Source organism: Symphalangus syndactylus, chromosome 16 (genome assembly GCF_028878055.3).
Source record: "Symphalangus syndactylus isolate Jambi chromosome 16, NHGRI_mSymSyn1-v2.1_pri, whole genome shotgun sequence".
NCBI lineage: Eukaryota > Metazoa > Chordata > Mammalia > Primates > Hylobatidae > Symphalangus > Symphalangus syndactylus.
In genome coordinates this window covers 39360535-39377749 of record NC_072438.2, presented here as the reverse complement: position 1 = coordinate 39377749, position 17215 = coordinate 39360535, and the positions used below count along the sequence as shown (strand labels likewise).

Here is a 17215-nt window from a genome sequence, read left to right as displayed (position 1 = left end):
CTATTTTATTACAATTTGTCTTAAAAAGGAAGATATATCTCTGTATACTAAAAAGAAACCTGTACCCCATCTATTACAGCACTATTTACAATAGCAAAGATACAGAATCTATTTAAGTGCCCAGTAGACTAATGAATAAAGAAAATGGGGCGTATATACACAGTGGAATACTATTTGGCTCTAAAAAGAATGAAATCATGACATTTTCAGCAACATGTATAAAAGTGGGGGTATTTATGTTAAGCCAAGCACAGAAAGACAAATATTGCATCTTCTGACTCATATGTGGGAGCTAAAAATTTGATCTCATAGAGGTAGAGAGTAGAATGATAGATACAAGATGCTGGAAAGGCTGTGTATTGGGAGAAGACGGATGAAGAAGAGTTGGTTAGTGGGTACAAACACACAGTTATATAAAAGGAATCAGTTCTAATGTTCTATAGTGGAAAGGATGACTATAGTTAACAACAATATATTGTATATTCCAAAATAGCTAGAAGTGAGGACTTGAAATGCTCCCAATATGTAAAGATTTTAAATAATTAAAGTGATGGATAGCATAAATGCAGTTATTACACATTCTATGAATGTAGCAATATAGCAATATATCACATGTGCCCCATATATGTGTAGAAATAGATATCATAAAATAAAATAGAAAGCAATATTATTTTCAAAAATAAAAATACATATCTAATTGTTATTCTTTGAATTAACAATATTTGAATATGAGGTATCCCTACATAAAACATAAGCTTATAAATGTTCATGTTTTTATGTTTTATTTTTTTCTGCATTATTTTATTTTCTAGCTTTTTATGTCAATCAATTTAATTTATTTGGATAAAACAAAATGTAATATGTATTTTTAAAATTAAATTATTGTTGAATGTAATTTTTGAAGAGACTTCTGCTTTCAACAGAAGTACAGCTAACGTAACCTCAAAAAATCAATTTTATGGAATAATTTTGACATGACTTTACTAAATATTGAACTATTTTTTATATTATCATGATTTTTATCCATCCTAAAAAATTGTGTCTCATGCCCAAGGAACTGCTCCTCAGAATTCATATGAGTAAGACCTCCATCTTTGAAGTTTAGATTTCACCTCCATGGGGCCTATATCCGTCAGCTCAGTTGACCATTACAAAATATCAGACTCAGCGGCTTAACTGAAATGTATTTGCTCACAGTTATGGAAGCTGGAATCCAAGATCAAGGTTATGGCAGGGTTGGTTTCTGGTGGGTCCTCTCTTCCTGGCTTGCAGGTGGCCACCTTCTACTGTGTCCTCACATGGTCTTTTATCTGTGTGCATACACTTTTTATGTCTCTTTTTTTCCTTATAAGGACACAGCCCTGTTGAATTTAAGCCTCACCCTTATGACCTCATTTCATCTTAATTACCTCCTTAAAGGTTCTATCTCCAAACACAGTTACATTAGAGTGCTGGGATTCAACCCATAAATTTTGGAAGGTCACAATTTAGTCCATAATTAAGCCACATCTACATTTATAAATTTTGATTATTTGAAACTCCTCTCTTTGTTCCTTTAGGCAGAAGGGTGGTAACTTTCTATTACCTAGTTAACATCTTTATATCTCATTCTCAAGCTTTTAATTAAATTATTTTTGAATAACTGTCATGTATTCTGTCTCCCGACTGAATTTGACACATACACCACTCTACTAATACTGACCTTGGCCATTTGAAGTGCCTTAGTCAATACAATGGCAGCTTACCTGTCAGGAAGGTATAATTACCCCTATCTTTTGAGCCTCTGACAATCGCTATGAAAACTTAGAGCTTACCCCAAGTAGCTGCTGTCCTTTCAGACTTTCCCCTAAAATAAAGTCCTGTGGCGCTCCAGCCACTGCAGTCCAACAGAGCTGGCCAGATGAGACCAATCTATATGTAGGAGAACAAACCACTGCTGTTATAAATCACTGAGATTAGGGGTGGCTGCTATTTCATATTACTCTAACAACAGTCTACTGGTACAATACCTTTCCACAAGTTCTGCCTGGTATCTCTTGCTGGTGGTTCTTTTCCCCATAGCTAATGTACTTGCCCAATGAATATGAGAGCTTAAATCTGGGTCTATGAAATGGTGGTAAGTAGATTAACCAGTTCACCGTTCTTTCTTAATAAGTATTCAACATTGTTACTTATTATTATTATTATTATTCTCTATATTACTCGTTAAACATGCTGATTAAGGGAATCCACCTATCACCCTTTTCCAGGCCCCAAAAGCTGCATATTAACAAACTTCATACTTGATTCCAAATAATCCTTATAACTGACAATCTTTCTGTGAATAATTTCTGATTCTTACACATCATTTTAACAAATCTAATTATTTATTTTTCTATTGCCCAAAAGCATTTTATGCTTAAAATTGATAAGATATTATTCTTGTTGAATATATACATTATTAGTTTTAGTTTTCTAAGGCAGGTATTATCTTTTATTTGTTACTTTTACATATAGAAACTACCTGCAGTGAGTTTAAAATAAATGGTTCCAGAAAGTCACAAGTGGAAGGAGGGGAGGAAATGACACAAAGAAATAGATGATTTGGGGCTGGCCTTGGGGACAAAGGAGAGAGGATGTCCTTTTTTGAGAGAATCTTAACAGCTGGTAGTTTTGCATAATAAAACTTGATAACTTTGTAAATTTGTCTGAGGCCACAACCACTTTTGTTATCATTAACAACCAGATCTCTGACAAATATGCCATTCATTTCCACTGCCTATACTTAGGAAATCTGAACTGAACTACCCAAGAGAACGAATGGAAATTCACTCAAGGACCTGAGAGATAACATATAATTTAACAGTATTTAATAATTTTTAAAATATATTTAGGTTAGACAGTATCTTACATCTAAGAGTTCTGAGTTATGGGCCAGGCACAGTTGCTCATGTCTGTAATCCCAGGACTTTGGGAGGCCAAGGCAGGCAGATCACCTGAGGTCAGGTGTTTGAGACCAGCCTGACCAACATGGAGAAACCCCGTCTCTATTGAAAATACAAAATTAGCTGCACGTGGTGGCACATGCCTGTAATCCCAGCTACTCAGGAGGCTGAGGCAGGAGAATCGCTGGAACCTGGGAGGCGGAAGTTGCGATGAGTTGTGATGGCACCACTGTACTCCACCCTGGGCAACAAGAGCCAAACTCCATCTCAAAAAAATAAAAATAAAAAAGAGTTCTGAATTATAGCTCTACCTAAAAATCTGAATTTATATTTATTTTCAATACATATATTCGTTATATACATATATACAACATAGATGTGTGTATCTTTATTATAAAAACTGAACAAATTATATATCTTATTTTTCAGCAAATTCCCTGTGTACTTCTATCTTTCTACTCTCTTGCTGCTGGATTTATACCCGGATTAATGATATTATATCTTTCAACATTTACACAATGTCTTGCTGTGTTCTGCCATCATAAGGCAGAGCAAAGCATTATTCAATGTGTAAAGATGTTATTAAGTCACATCTCAGTTGTATGAAGGTAGAAGATAGTGGTGAAAGCAGGGGGCTTGACCTAAGACTTTAGCATACAACCTTCTTCCTTTTTGATAAATAAGCTCAAGCCTAAAGAGATTAATTCAATCTATTCCACTGTGGCCTGCAGCCTTAAAAGTGTACCAAAGACACCAAAGCCTTCACAATCAGATAAAACATGCTCTTGTTATTTTCTATAGTGAAGCAATAGAGTGGTGATACTATTTGTAAGGAAATCCCTGACCTACTTCAATGCTCACCTTTTTATCCCACTGACAGCATTATTCAGCCTAGAGAAACAGATACTGCAGAGGCCTGCAGTAAGTTATTTGGTTTTACAGCTTTATATCATGTCAAATACTTTGAAGGCTTAAGAAATCAGGGAAGCATCATTAGAATAGTATAATTAATCCCAAAATAAAACTAGTAAGAGGACAGAAAGGATATAGAATGATTTACAACTCAAAGAGAAAAATATGCCAATTATGTGAGAGAATGAGGGAAATCTCTTGGCAGAGAAATGGGGTTAGAAATTTAATTGACTGAAGGGACTTCACAGAGTGAGTATTAGGAGAAATAAATCTAAACATACAAAGGGGACAATCAATACAGGATGCTTATGAGGAATAAAAAATTAATAAAGTTAACACAAATGACAACTTGGGTATTTTAAATTGAAAGAATCATTTTATCTTGTAAATACATAGCAAATGATGTGATCTGAATGTAACCAAATTACAATTTAAAGTTAACTCTGTGTTATAATTTAAGTATCAAGATTTAGCTGCAGATAGTTTTGTCTCCAAATTTCATTAAAGAGTAGTTCACTCATTGGTTCTTATCAACTTTAGAAGCTTGCTTTCTTTCTCTTTCTTTTTGCTTTTCTCTTTCTCTTGTTTTTCAATTTGAAATTTGTTTTGACTGATAGTAAAACTTACAGTGTAATTTTCTTATCACATAACAATAAAAGCTGCAATTTCTTTCAACACTAATAAGCTAAAATGACAATTTTTTCATATATATTTAATTCTATACTACAATTATCCTGTAGAAGCCAATGTACTTTCAAAACAAATTTTAAAACTTATAAAACCGCAAGCCTTTTCTAATTTCTGTTAAAAATACATACTTATAACTATGCTTTTCTGAATTCAGGGAAATCCCTTTATTTAACATCGTGTATTATTGTGGCAATTTGTAATTTTTCACCAGGTAAGACTTTATAAAACTCCTTTAAGCTCAGGCTGCTTCTACCTATGAATGTGTTAATTGTTAATTTGATCTCTTCTAAGGGAAATGAAGCATCCACACCCAATCAATCTCCTGAAGTAAGCATAGGATGAATGCCTTTTTTTAGAAATCAAGAGAGCATATCCTCCTCCAGTACTTCTGATGAAGGATGTAGGACTCTATAATAGAATTAGAATGCTTGGTTAATTGCCATTGCTTGCATAAGTGAGTGTCCTCATATTTCTGCTTAGTAGGACAAAGCTATTTCAGTGAGTTTTCAGATAATATTCAAGAGTTTATGAATGTTTCCTAATAGGATTTGCATAAATTATAATGATCAGCATCTAGGTCATTGATATAATAATAATCATGGCAAATATTTATTAAAGATATATTCTATGCTAGATTCTTTATATACCATAACCCTTTTATCTTTTCATGGCCTAATTAATAGTTCTTTTTCAATCACAAAGAAAAGTCAAGTCTTAGAGAGGTGATATACGATAAAGACATACTTTAAGAAGAAGTCACACAGGGCAGAACAAAAATAAAAGACACCATGCTGTCTATCTGAATCCAAAACTTGTCTGTAAGTACTTCAAATTATTTATTACAAGATCTGCCTCCTACTCTTAAACTACAGCAATTATAAACTAGTTCAAATATTTGAAGATGTGATACTAAGACTTTTTTCTTAAATAAAAACACATAGTTTAAGGAAAGATTTTGTAGTTGCCTGGTGAGTTCTTCCTACCCACTGCACAGTCAAAACCAATTCACTGAGACCACGGCATTGCAATGAAGAATCTAATTGATATGAGCCCAGCCATGCCACATGGGAGACAGTTATTACTCAAATCAATCTCCCTGAAAATTCAGAGGCTGGGGTTTTTCAAAAATAGTTTGGTGGGCAGGGGGTTAGGGGAATGGGTGTTGCTGTTTGGCTAGGGATGCAATTATAGGGGTGTGGAAAATGGTCTTCATGCACTGAGTTGGATTTGGAGTAGGGTCACAGGACCTGTTGAGCCAAGAGTTAAGGGTCCAAGTAGAGCCAGTTGGTCATTAGAAATGCAAACTCTGGAAAAGACATCTCACAACAACAATTTTAGTTTCTACAATAGTGAATTGGGTAAGTTGCAAATCTTGTGATCTCTGGAATAATGGCTGGCAATTTGTTAACTCCATCTATGTCTTAGCAGAATTCAGGCACCTCTCATTCTCCTAACCTACTGAATTCCATCTGAATTCAGAAGTGACAATAGGAGTTTAAACTTCTATTATAGATGGAGTGTTAAAAAAATTATTCATGGCACATGTAAAATTTTGTAAAATGTTGATGTAATTGTAGTAAATACTATCACATTTGCTAGCCTAGTAGGGCAAACCAAATGCAAACAAAAGCACATATTTGAACAAGGAGGGGCTACTAGCATGAGGTTTTTAGTAGGATAGAGAGATTGGGGTAAACTCTGAATTGAAGAAAAAGTGGGAATTCATAGCTAAGGTTCAAGTTGGGAGTCAGTGGATAAAAAATTACCAAGAAAAGAAATCAAAGGTAATGGGGCTTTTGTCTAAACTGACTTAACAGGATTCTTGCTAAACGTAGACTAGAGTGATTAGACATCATCTGGAGAATAGTGGAGGATAAAGAGCCCAATCAGATATTTAGTGTATCAAATATGAAAGATGGGGCCTTCTGGATAAACTGGCTTAGCAGGATTTTTGCTGAAATTAGACAGTGCAGAGGTGGATACAGCAGCCTAAAATTCAAGGCTTGAGAAAAGTGTCAGAGGAGCCTGACTAGAATTTGAACAAGAAGAAAATTTTTGTCAAGAGTGATCATATAATTTATCGCTCAGTCTGGAACCCATTAGAGTGAAAGGAAATTTTTTTAAAAATTGTTAACCCAAAGCAATAGGTATAAAATGGAAATGTCCTGAGAAAACCAATACTTATTGTCACTCTATATGTGGGCTTATAGAAGATATCCTAGTAATAAAGATAATAGAGCCAGAGAATATTGAAAAAGCCTATATATCTATACTATAAAACCTTAATATAAGATTTGGGCTACCTTCTAGGTATCACTTATCTATCTTTTTAGAGTTATTATTTCTATCTTTCTAGACTTTCTATCTTTTTAGATTTATTATTGTCTGGTGGTTTTTTTCACATGAGCTAGAACCTAATCATAAGTAGCACAGTAATTGAAATAAGTACCTTGTTTTACATCTGATCAAATCTAAATAGGATAAGTTATGTTACAGGAACAAAAATCCCAAAATCTCAGTGGATCAATACAATAAAAGGTGTTATTTATTTATTTATCTATTTTTTTTTTTTTTTTTTTTTTGTCAGTTAAAGTTTACATGTGAGCCTAAGCAGTTTGCTGTCCACATTTCACACTAAATACATCTTGGGTAATCCTATATTAATTCAGTGCAGAAAAGGAGAAATTGAAACTACTCCAAGATTTCCTACCCATAGGTTGCTTAAATCAAATATATAACTTTTATTAAAAACAGAAAACTACATGATTATGCTTAACTGCTACAGGTTGTCGGGAGGCAATGGGAGAGATATGCAACCCTTGTATACATATACTGGTAAGGGAAGAAACCACAAATATTGATGTAATTGTAGTAAATCCTATCATATCTGCTAGCCTAGTAGGGCAAACCAAATGCAAACAAAACTAGAACACTAATGCAAATGCTAGAAAAAAAGAAAAATGTTGAAATTTGCTATTTTCTTTTTTTTATTATAATTTAGGTTTTAGGGTACATGTGCACAATGTGCAGGTTTGTTACATATGTATCCATGTGCCATGTTGATTTCCTGTACCCATTAACTTGTCATTTAGCATTAGGTATATCTCCTAATGTTATCCCTCCCCCCTCCCCCCACCCCACAACAGTCCCCAGAGTGTGATGTTCCCCTTCCTGTGTCCATGAGTTCTCATTGTTCAATTCCCACCTGTGAGTGAGAACATGCGGTGTTTGGTTTTTTGTCTTTGCGATAGTTTACTGAGAATGATGTTTTCCAGTTTCATCCATGTCCCTACAAAGGACACGAACTCATCATTTTTTATGGCTGCATAGTATTCCATGGTGTATATGTGCCACATTTTCTTAATCCAGTCTATCGTTGTTGGACATTTGGGTTGGTTCCAACTCTTTGCTATTTTCTTCTTGCTTTTTTTTTTAAAGCAAATTCCCATAAGAGAAAGATAAAATTAGGCAAGGATATATCAATATGCAGAAATAGACGAAAATGAATTTAGATTTTCTAAAGAAGGTAGTCTTTACCTGCATCTTGCAGTGCAGTTTTTTTGTTTTTGTTGTTTTGTTTTTTATAATTTGAAAACTTACAGGACTGTCAAAGAAAAAGGAAAGGAAGAAAAGCCAAAACCTGATGTCAGAAATTGGATCATTAAGTGGTACTGCCTTCCCATTCAAATTTTCATTGAGATGGTAGAAACAGGTGTTCTAAGATAGAGAACAGTAAGTAATAGAGACTTGAATTTTCCTGCTTGTGACATTACAATGGTGGGGTTCAAAACACATCACCTCTAAATATGGTATCTCGGCATTTGAGAAAACAGCAGAAGCAGAAATATCACTTTCACCTTCCCCTTGATCCTTTTCTGCTGAAGTAGGCCTTAAAACACAGCTGACTTTCCTCTAAAGTAGGTCATAAGACCTTCATTTTAGAAGTGTTTTTTTTCCTATTTTTGGAGAAAAGTAATATACTTTTTCTCTTCTGGAGAAAAGACACAAAGATGCCAAGAAGAATCTAATCCAACAGGCATTGTTAAGTTCCCTGTTTATTACCAGAGGATTAATAAATATTTCCACTTTATTGTCATTTAATCAAACAATTTTTGTCTTTCAGTCATATTTTTCCACTATTCATTCATTAAACTTAGCATAAAAATATACATTTTTTCTGTTTCTTTGAGTCTTTTTTTTGAAGGCTGTTACGTATTAAAAATATTATATTGGCCAGGCACGGTGGCTCACGCCTGTAATCCCAGCACTTTGGGAGGCCGAGGCAGGCAGATCACGAGGTCAGGAGATCGAGACCATCCTGGCTAACATGGTGAAGCCCCGTCTCTACTAAAAATACAAAAAATTAGCCAGGTGCGGTGGCGGGCGCCTATAGTCCCAGCTACTTGGGAGGCTGAGGCAGGAGAATGGTGTGAACCCAGGAGGAGGAGCTTGCAGTGAGCCAAGATAGTGCCACTGCACTCCGGCCTGGGCGAAGGAGCGAGACTCCTTCTCAAAAAAAAAAAAAAATGTTATATTCAATAAAATTATATACTTTACTCTTGTTACTCTTTTACTATAGGGGCCTCATCTATAAACCCAGTAATGGATGAAAATGTATGTTATGTTCCCTCTTCTGTCCCCCAGCAAGATAAGTCTATTGGCTTTGGTTATGTTTATGCATGGAATTGACCAAAAGCTAACTGGACAAGGAGATACAGACAATAAACTATAAATATAAGTAAGTTACATAATATTGTGGTAGGTGATGAGTGCTTTGGAAAAATGTAGAAAGTATAATTATTGATGAGAGATATTAGAAGCATTGGGAGATAATGCTCCTAATATTGAATTTTTTAAAAAAGATTGCAAATATTATATATTTCTAAAACGTTGACATTTGAAGAAAGACTTTAAGCAGACAAATGGAATTAGTTTTCTGAACATCAAAGAGAAGACTGTCCCTGTCAATGCAAAGCAGCAAAGGTGAAATAGATCTATCCTGTTCATTGAGCCTTACAACAAGGAAGACAGCATGACTGCGGCAGTATGAGTAGCTGATGAGATTTGAAAGCAAATAATAAGGCATATTATGTAGGCGCTTGTTGGTCTTTGCAAGGACTTTGATTTTCCCTATGTGAAATGACAGACCACCAGTGGGTTTTGAGTAGAGAAAGGGCAGAATCTAATTTGTCTTTCAAAAGAATCCTCCTGGCTGCGATCTAGAGATTAGGTTACACGAAGTCAAGAAAAGCAGCAGTGGCACCAGTTAAAGTTCTACAGTAATCCAGGAAAGAGAGGATAAGTTGGTAGAACTGGAAGTAGTGCAAAACATCAGGTTCTAAATATACTTTGATGGTAGAGGTCATAGTTTTCACATTTTAAAAAACGAGAAAATATGAGTGTAACCTCAAGACTCGTTGCCTGAGTAACTTAAGATTGACTTGTGTTTCACTTAGATGAAGAAGATCATGAATAACAGTTTGGGCACTGGGATAAGTAGGAGTGGAAAGGGGTTATACTTTTTGCTCATCCATCATAAAACTCATGGCCAAAATTACTGTAATAAAAAGACAGGTTAATAAGAGAAAATAATAAGTTTATTTAACTAAAGTTTTATGTGACATAGAAGACTTCAGAAGTGAAAAGCCTGAGAAAACTATTTTATGCTTAAATTCCATGAATAATAAACAGTCATTGATATGATTTTGCTCTGTATCCCCACCCAAATCTCATCCCAAATTGTAATCCCCATGTGTGGAGGGAGGTTCCTGGTGGGAGCTGATTGCATCATGGGGACAGGTTTTCCCTTTGCTATGGGTTCTCACAAGATCTGGTTGTTTGATAAGTGTCTAGTGCTTGCCTTTTCTTGCTTTCTCTCTCCTTCCATCACGTAAGAGGTGCCTTGCTTCCCCTTTGCCTTCCGCCATGATTGTTTCTTGAGGCCTCCCCAGGCATGGGGAACAGTGAGTCAATTAAACCTCTTTCTTTATAAATTACCCAGTCTCAGGCAGATTCTTTATAGCAGCATGAAAACAAACTAATGCAGTCATGTAGAAATGTGACTGACAAAATGCATAATCTACTAGTAATACGCTGAGTGGGGAAGCCCAGGAAGGCCTTTATATTCAGATACTTTTTGGTCTCTCTGTGTAATATTTTTTTTGCCCCAAGTGTAGGGCATGACCTCTCTGTAATGAGGGTCTTATTACCTACTTTTAGACAAGATAGGTCACAGACTTTCCTTATGGCCAGCTCTCATTCAGAAAGGTGGGGAAAAGTGAGCGTAAACCTTCTTGCTTCTGAGGCCCTCCTCATCTTCCTTGGCTTAAAATACTTTAGGGTAGCATTTTCTGAGTCCCAACTGGTATAAATGGGAAAGAAGAGATAATGTTCATATGGATATGCTAGGTTTTAGAAATCTGTTAGATGTCCAGGTGGATGTGTTAGTTAAACTATTGGATATGCTTATTTGAATTTGAGGAGAGAGGACAGACTATATATATATATATATATATATATATGATGTCATTGGCAAATAGATGATATGTAAGTCCTTAAGACTGGATGAGATCATGCAGGAGTTACTATAGATAGGAAAAAGAAAAGGGGAATAAAGGAATTAGCCCTAGAATACTACAATATTAAAATATAAAGGAGAGGAGAAGAAAACCAGAAAGGAGGCTATGATGGAGTGATCAATGAAGTAGGAGGAAAACTGTTAGTGTGGTGTTCTGAATATGAAATGAAAAGAGGTTTATTAAAGAGGAGTGCCTCGATGTAGCCAAACTGCAAAATCTGGAGGCACAATCCTTCAAAACTGTCCTCACTTAGGAAACCAACTGTAAGTGCGGGGGGGGGGGTTCCCCAAATCCCCTTAAGTATGACAGTTCTCTAGGAGTACTCACAGTACTCTCTGAAAGCTGTTATATTCATTGTCATGGTTTGTTACAGGGACAATATACATTAAAACCAGCCAAAGGAAGACGCATAGGGCAGAATCTGGAAAGGTTCTAAGCATAGTTTTTATTGTCATTAGGGCACATTACTTTCTGGAATTGATGCATGATGATATGCACAGCATATTTACAAGCAGGGAAGCTCACCAAACCTCAGTCATTCCTTCATTTTGTAGAAATGACTGCTTATATGATTGTCTACTTGGGGAACCTCTTTTCTAGCCCCAAATCCCTAGAAATTGAGCTGATAACAAGGCCCACTATAAATCACTTTTTTATCATAAATTATTAGGTACAGTTCTAGATGCCCATGATGAATAATAAAGACACCCCCATCACTCAGGAAATTTCAGGCTTTCAGAGGTTATCTCCCAGGAGCAAGGGTAAAAGGCTAGACTTCTCTTGGGGCAAGTCCAAATTCATTACTACACATGGAATGAGTGGTTGAATAGGTCAAACACTGCTGAAATGTCACATTAACTATTGAAGAAACATAGCATTTTTATATGCTGGTAGTAATGATCTTTTAGGAAGTAAGTGTTGACAATGTAAAATAGAAGAGAAAGAATTTCTGAAGGAAAAGTTTTGAGTAGATAAGATCAGATAAGACCTAACCCCAAGGAAGATCAGATAAGACTTGACTCCAAGGTAGAAAGACTGACTATAGACAGGGTCATGACATTTCACCCAAGCTAAGGTGAAAAGCACAGTAGGTGGTTGCAGATACTGAAAGATAGATTGATGTGGTGGAACTCTGTAGACATTCTTTTCTGATTACTATGATCTTTTTCACTAAAGTATGAAGCAAAGTCATCAGAAAAGAGTTAAGATGGAAGAAGAGGTGTTAAACATTTAAAGAGAAGGGTCTGGAAAAAGATTCATGGAAGTAAAAGAGAGCTAATGGATTAAAAATAGTATATTGTGTTTCCCATCATCCATAAGGGCTTACTTGGAGTTAGTCATTATAAATTTATATGCTCTAATCATTGTGATTTTCAGATTTTCCTTCAGCAAAATTTAGATGCATTATGCAGGTGTGGAGTGGGAGGAGCATTGGATTTACTAGGGTTGTGGTTTTGCCAAGCATACAAGTTTTCATCATTTGGCTTAGCCTTCCTCCTCCATTCTAGATTCACAATCTGCATGTTTAACCTTTAATTTGCATCCAGAGAGGTTGATCCCTATGGATGGTATCACTAGGGATCCTTTGTAGCTGACATCAGATTGAGGTTCAATCAATGGAAACTTCTAATGGGAGACTGGGGGTGGGAGGAAAAAAAATATCAGAATATTTTTATCTGCACTTCCTCTGCTCTGGAAGATCTTTCCTGGAAGCAGCAATGTCTTTGTCACATTTCTAGTTCTTACTGCATCAATCTAAAAAAGGACACTAGATAAAATTATCTCTAAATATGTTGGGCTTACTCAGAAATAAGAAATAAGGATTATAAAGTGTTCTCGTTCACAGCTTAATCCCTATGACTTCAGAGGCCAAGGTAAGAGAATCACTTCAGCCCAGGAGTCCAAGACCCTGTCTCTAACAAAGTAAGTAAAAAACACACACAGAAAAAACAATTATCCAGGTGTAGTAGGACATGCCTGTAGTTCTAGCTACACAGGAGGCTAAGCTGAGGCAGAGGCATCACTTGAGCCCAGGAGTTTGAGGCTGTGGTGAGCTATGGTAGAGTCACTGCATTCCATCCTGGGCAACAGGTCAAGAACCATCTTTAGAAAAAAAAAAAAAAAAAAGATTATGGACTAGAATGCAGAGAATGGCAGATGCCACCAGTACACTCAGTGAGGGAAGGATAAGGGGAGCTTTTATTTGCAAAACGAGATTTTCATAAGCTGCTTAGAAAGAGTTCATTGGTTCCAGAGGCTCAAAGTCAGAGTTGTCAATTCTTTTGTGGAGACACTGTTACCAAGCAAGGGTTCTTTCAAGAACATCTTATCTGAATTACTACAGTCCTAATGAATGTCTAGTGATAAACCTTATCAAAATAGGATATGTGTGAAGGATGTTAAAACATTTTAAAAAGTCCTTGGAAACCATTCTTATCTCAGACATGTCCATGAGACTCCTCTCTTGCAGGCCTTCCCCTTCTGGATCTATTTTGTCTGGGTGTGACAAAAAGTGATTTTATCATGGTATCTGCAACTTTCGCATTTCCCCCTTTTGATCAAGATCTTTTCCCAAAAGCATCATTGATCAATTAACATTAGTCAGGTTTTAAGTGTTCCTCAGTGCTGGGCTGGACTTTTTCAAGTAAGTTGGTCTTGTTCCACATTGAAGAAAGGTGATTAACAGCTTGAAGTCAGCATCAAAACTCTTGTAGCTACATTAGAGCAACAAAAAGGCCAGAAAGAGAAGCTCTTAGAATTAGTTTGTCTGAATTTTATATTAAAATTTGATTTTGTCTATTTCATAGGCATTGGCTATCATTTCAAGCACTGGGCTAACGTTATTTTGTAAGGAGTTATATTTCTAAATAGATTTTACAGACAACAGGTACACAGTCTAAAAGAAAAATACAAAGCATGAACAACAGCAATATGACAAGTCCAGTTTTCATGATGGTTTTGAGCCATGATCCTTGACTTAAAGGTAACTAACTGAACAGATCAAATGACCATAGGGAACTGAGCGAGACTTGTAGCCAGGTATGTTGTTTTCTTATTTTACATAACTGAGTCTTAACTTCCCCAGAGGAGTTTACTTAGGTAAAGCATGCACTAGTAGCAATAGCACAGACAATGCTTTGATTAGCTAATAAATAATCAAGAGTGACCCTTATCTAACACTACTCTGTCTAGAAAAGCTAATGAGTGCTGCTGTGCAACAATAGCCTTTGCAGTGGGGTCTGCAAAAACTCCTAGGGTAGCAGATAAATTTTGTATCATTTCTTCCTTAGCAGAAACATCATACCATGCCACAAAAGATCTGCAAAAGGAAGAACATCCAGAGTCCTGTAACCCACTTAATGACTCATGGTTAACTCTTTGATGTAGTAGGAGGGTCTGGGGGGGATTATCCAGATGATAATTTTTAGAACTATTATGTATTGACAAAAGAGCAATCAGATATTCCAACCCACATTAGCCTCCTGCTATCCAAGTGTCTAAACATCTGGAGCCCCATACTGAGGTATCTCACCCATAAAAGTAAATGTACATGATAGTAGTACAGAAAATTCTTCTATCTATGAATTTTCTATACATGGTAGAATTAAACCAGGAGTCAGTTATATTACTAAATATTGCTATTAGCCCTTTCTTTTGTAGTTGGTCCATATATTTTTTTTTCTTTTTACATATGTTAGGAGGACCCAAGGAGGTTTCCCCCTGGGACTACAGACTGAGAAATGCAGATGAGGACATCCTCCTTCCAGGAAGAAAATAAAGCTAAGAATTAGAAGGGAGAAAAGGGCATACAGGCCTGGCCCAGGTATCTTGGGGGAAAAAAACCATCTACTCAGATGTTGTCTACTTCAAGTCCCAGATATTTTAAGACAATTTCTAGTTTTAATTTGTTGATAAGAGTGCAGGCTCACTTAAGAGATAATAGATTTTTAGATGAGGTACATGTATCCAGGAATCAGTTTCTTTAAGCTTGGCAGTGCAGATTTTTTTTTTAACAAATGTGACATGGGCCTTTGCAGTGAAGTTGGAGGTAGTCTTTTCCAGTAGACAAAATACCATGATTGTAGGTTATAATGTTCTAGTTCTTTGTCCCCTGGGAGCACACTTTGGAAAGATTGTTCTACCAGAGTATAATTTTTATCTGTAGCCTTAATTATAATTTGATAATATTAAAGCATTTCACCTTCTATTAATTTGGAGTCAAAAGAAGTTGGGGCCAAATGCATAGGGAGTGCAGTAATTATCTGAAATAGTGAGAGCTTATGTAATCAAACAGGGTAGTTCTAAGTTCAAATTCACTATACATAGGTCTTTTGGCCATGGCAGGTGTAACATTCCCAAAAGCTTTTCAAATTGATTCTTAAGAGTGCTATTGTTATGTTCAACTAGTATAGAGGACTGAGGATAACTAACACAATGAAAGTTCTGTAAGATTGGTCAGAAACCACACTCTTGTTTGATAACTTGCCCGGTAAAATTAGTTTCTCAGTGACTGTGGAGCTTAAGGGGTAAAACTCCAGGTAGATTTTTTTTTTTTTTTTTTTTTTTTTTTTTTTTTTTTAATAATAGGACATTAGCCATTCCAGAAGTGCTTGCTCATCTGCAGGAAAAGGTTTCAACCCAATGGGAAAACATATAGATAAAAACTAAAATATAATTGTATTAACGTGAAGGAGATCGATGAATAAAATCCATCTGCTAATTCTCAAATGGCCCATTAAGGTGGTTAAAATGGCCTGGGGCTGTACATACTTGCTTTCTACGATGAGCGGGGGCAGGATAAATAAACATTTTTCAACTACGGTGTTGACGTTGCCCTATCAGTATTTTTTCATAAAAGTAATAATCTTTTCTGTAGTCCAATGACTTAATTAAGTACAGTATTTAATAACAAAAATTTCATGGGGTCTGGAAGAAAGGTTTTTTGTTGTGTTTGTTTTGTTTGTTTTGGCTAAAACCAGAGTTCCTCTTTATCATTAAACTAGCAGCTGTTATTTTTCCAATTTGGGTTTTTTGTTTTATTTTCTGTTTTTGGCCTCTGTTGCCCAATTCTGTGCATCTTTAGTAATTATTTTCAATTCATTTCTTAGGAATCTTTCTAGTTGGGTCATGACAAAGATTTGGTCAGAAGGATCTTTAAGGACACCATTCTTTGTTGTGTTATTAGCCAGGTAATTTCCTCTAGTTCCCATAGCGTCTGGTTTTGAATGGCCTAAAAATTTGATAATGGCTAGAGGGCAGATAGCTGTATTACATCTAATAATTCTATTACATACAATCCAATTCTTTATTTTGTCTTCATTGGGAGTAAGGAAACCTCTTTGTTTTCATAACATTCCAAAGCAATTTGTAAGTCCTACCAGCTGTCTGTGTAATCATTAACAGTCTTTCTCAGCAAGGAGACAGGCTTGAGTGAGGCAATTAGCTTTCCCTGCTGGGCTGAAGAGGCTAAAGGCAAAAGAGCAGCTTTCACCACCTCAAAGGCATTAGTGGTTATAGAGCCTACACAATACTTGCCAGAGTCATTTTGTAAATATGAGCCATCCGTAAACCAGGACAACTAAGCATTGCCTAGGAGACTCTCTTGGAGATTCTCCGAGGTCTATCAGAGTTAAGCAGTCATGTGGTGTCTCACTTGAAGGATATGGCACAAGAGTTACAGAGTTAAGGTTATTGCAACGTGAGTGATATAAGAAGAAGGAAGTAGGAGAAGTTCATAAGAAGCAAATCAGCTAGCAAAGGATGCTATATTAGTCTGTTCTCACGCTACTAATAAAGGCATACCCACAACTGAGTATTTTATAAAGGAAAGAGGTTTAATGGACTCACAGTTTCACATGGCTGTGGAGGCCTCATAATCATGGCGGAAAGCAAAGGAGAAGCAAAGCTTTATCTTACACGGTGGCAGGCAAGAGAGCTTGTACAGGGGAACTCTCATTTATAAAACCATCAGATCTCGTGAGACTTATTCACTACCACAAGAATAGTATGAGGGAAATTGCCTCCAAGATTCAATTATCTCCACCTGGCCCCACCCTTGACATGTGGGGATTATTGCAATTCAAGGTGAGATTTGGGTGGGGACACAGCCAA

At 36.1% G+C, this 17215-nt stretch overlaps 1 long non-coding RNA gene across 3 annotated transcripts in view; it reads right to left on the bottom strand.

Moving 5' to 3' along the window:
- The window catches only part of LOC129464675 (uncharacterized), a 131773-nt gene that overhangs the window by 107386 nt on the left and 7172 nt on the right, over positions 1-17215 (bottom strand). For 2 of the 3 annotated variants that reach the window (XR_008651660.2, XR_008651662.1), the window contains exon 2: positions 1815-1911. This is a non-coding gene — a long non-coding RNA (uncharacterized lncRNA). Of the gene's footprint in view, positions 1-1195; positions 1339-1814; positions 1912-17215 lie in introns of those variants that run through there. The other variant, XR_010116113.1, reaches the window with a different exon arrangement.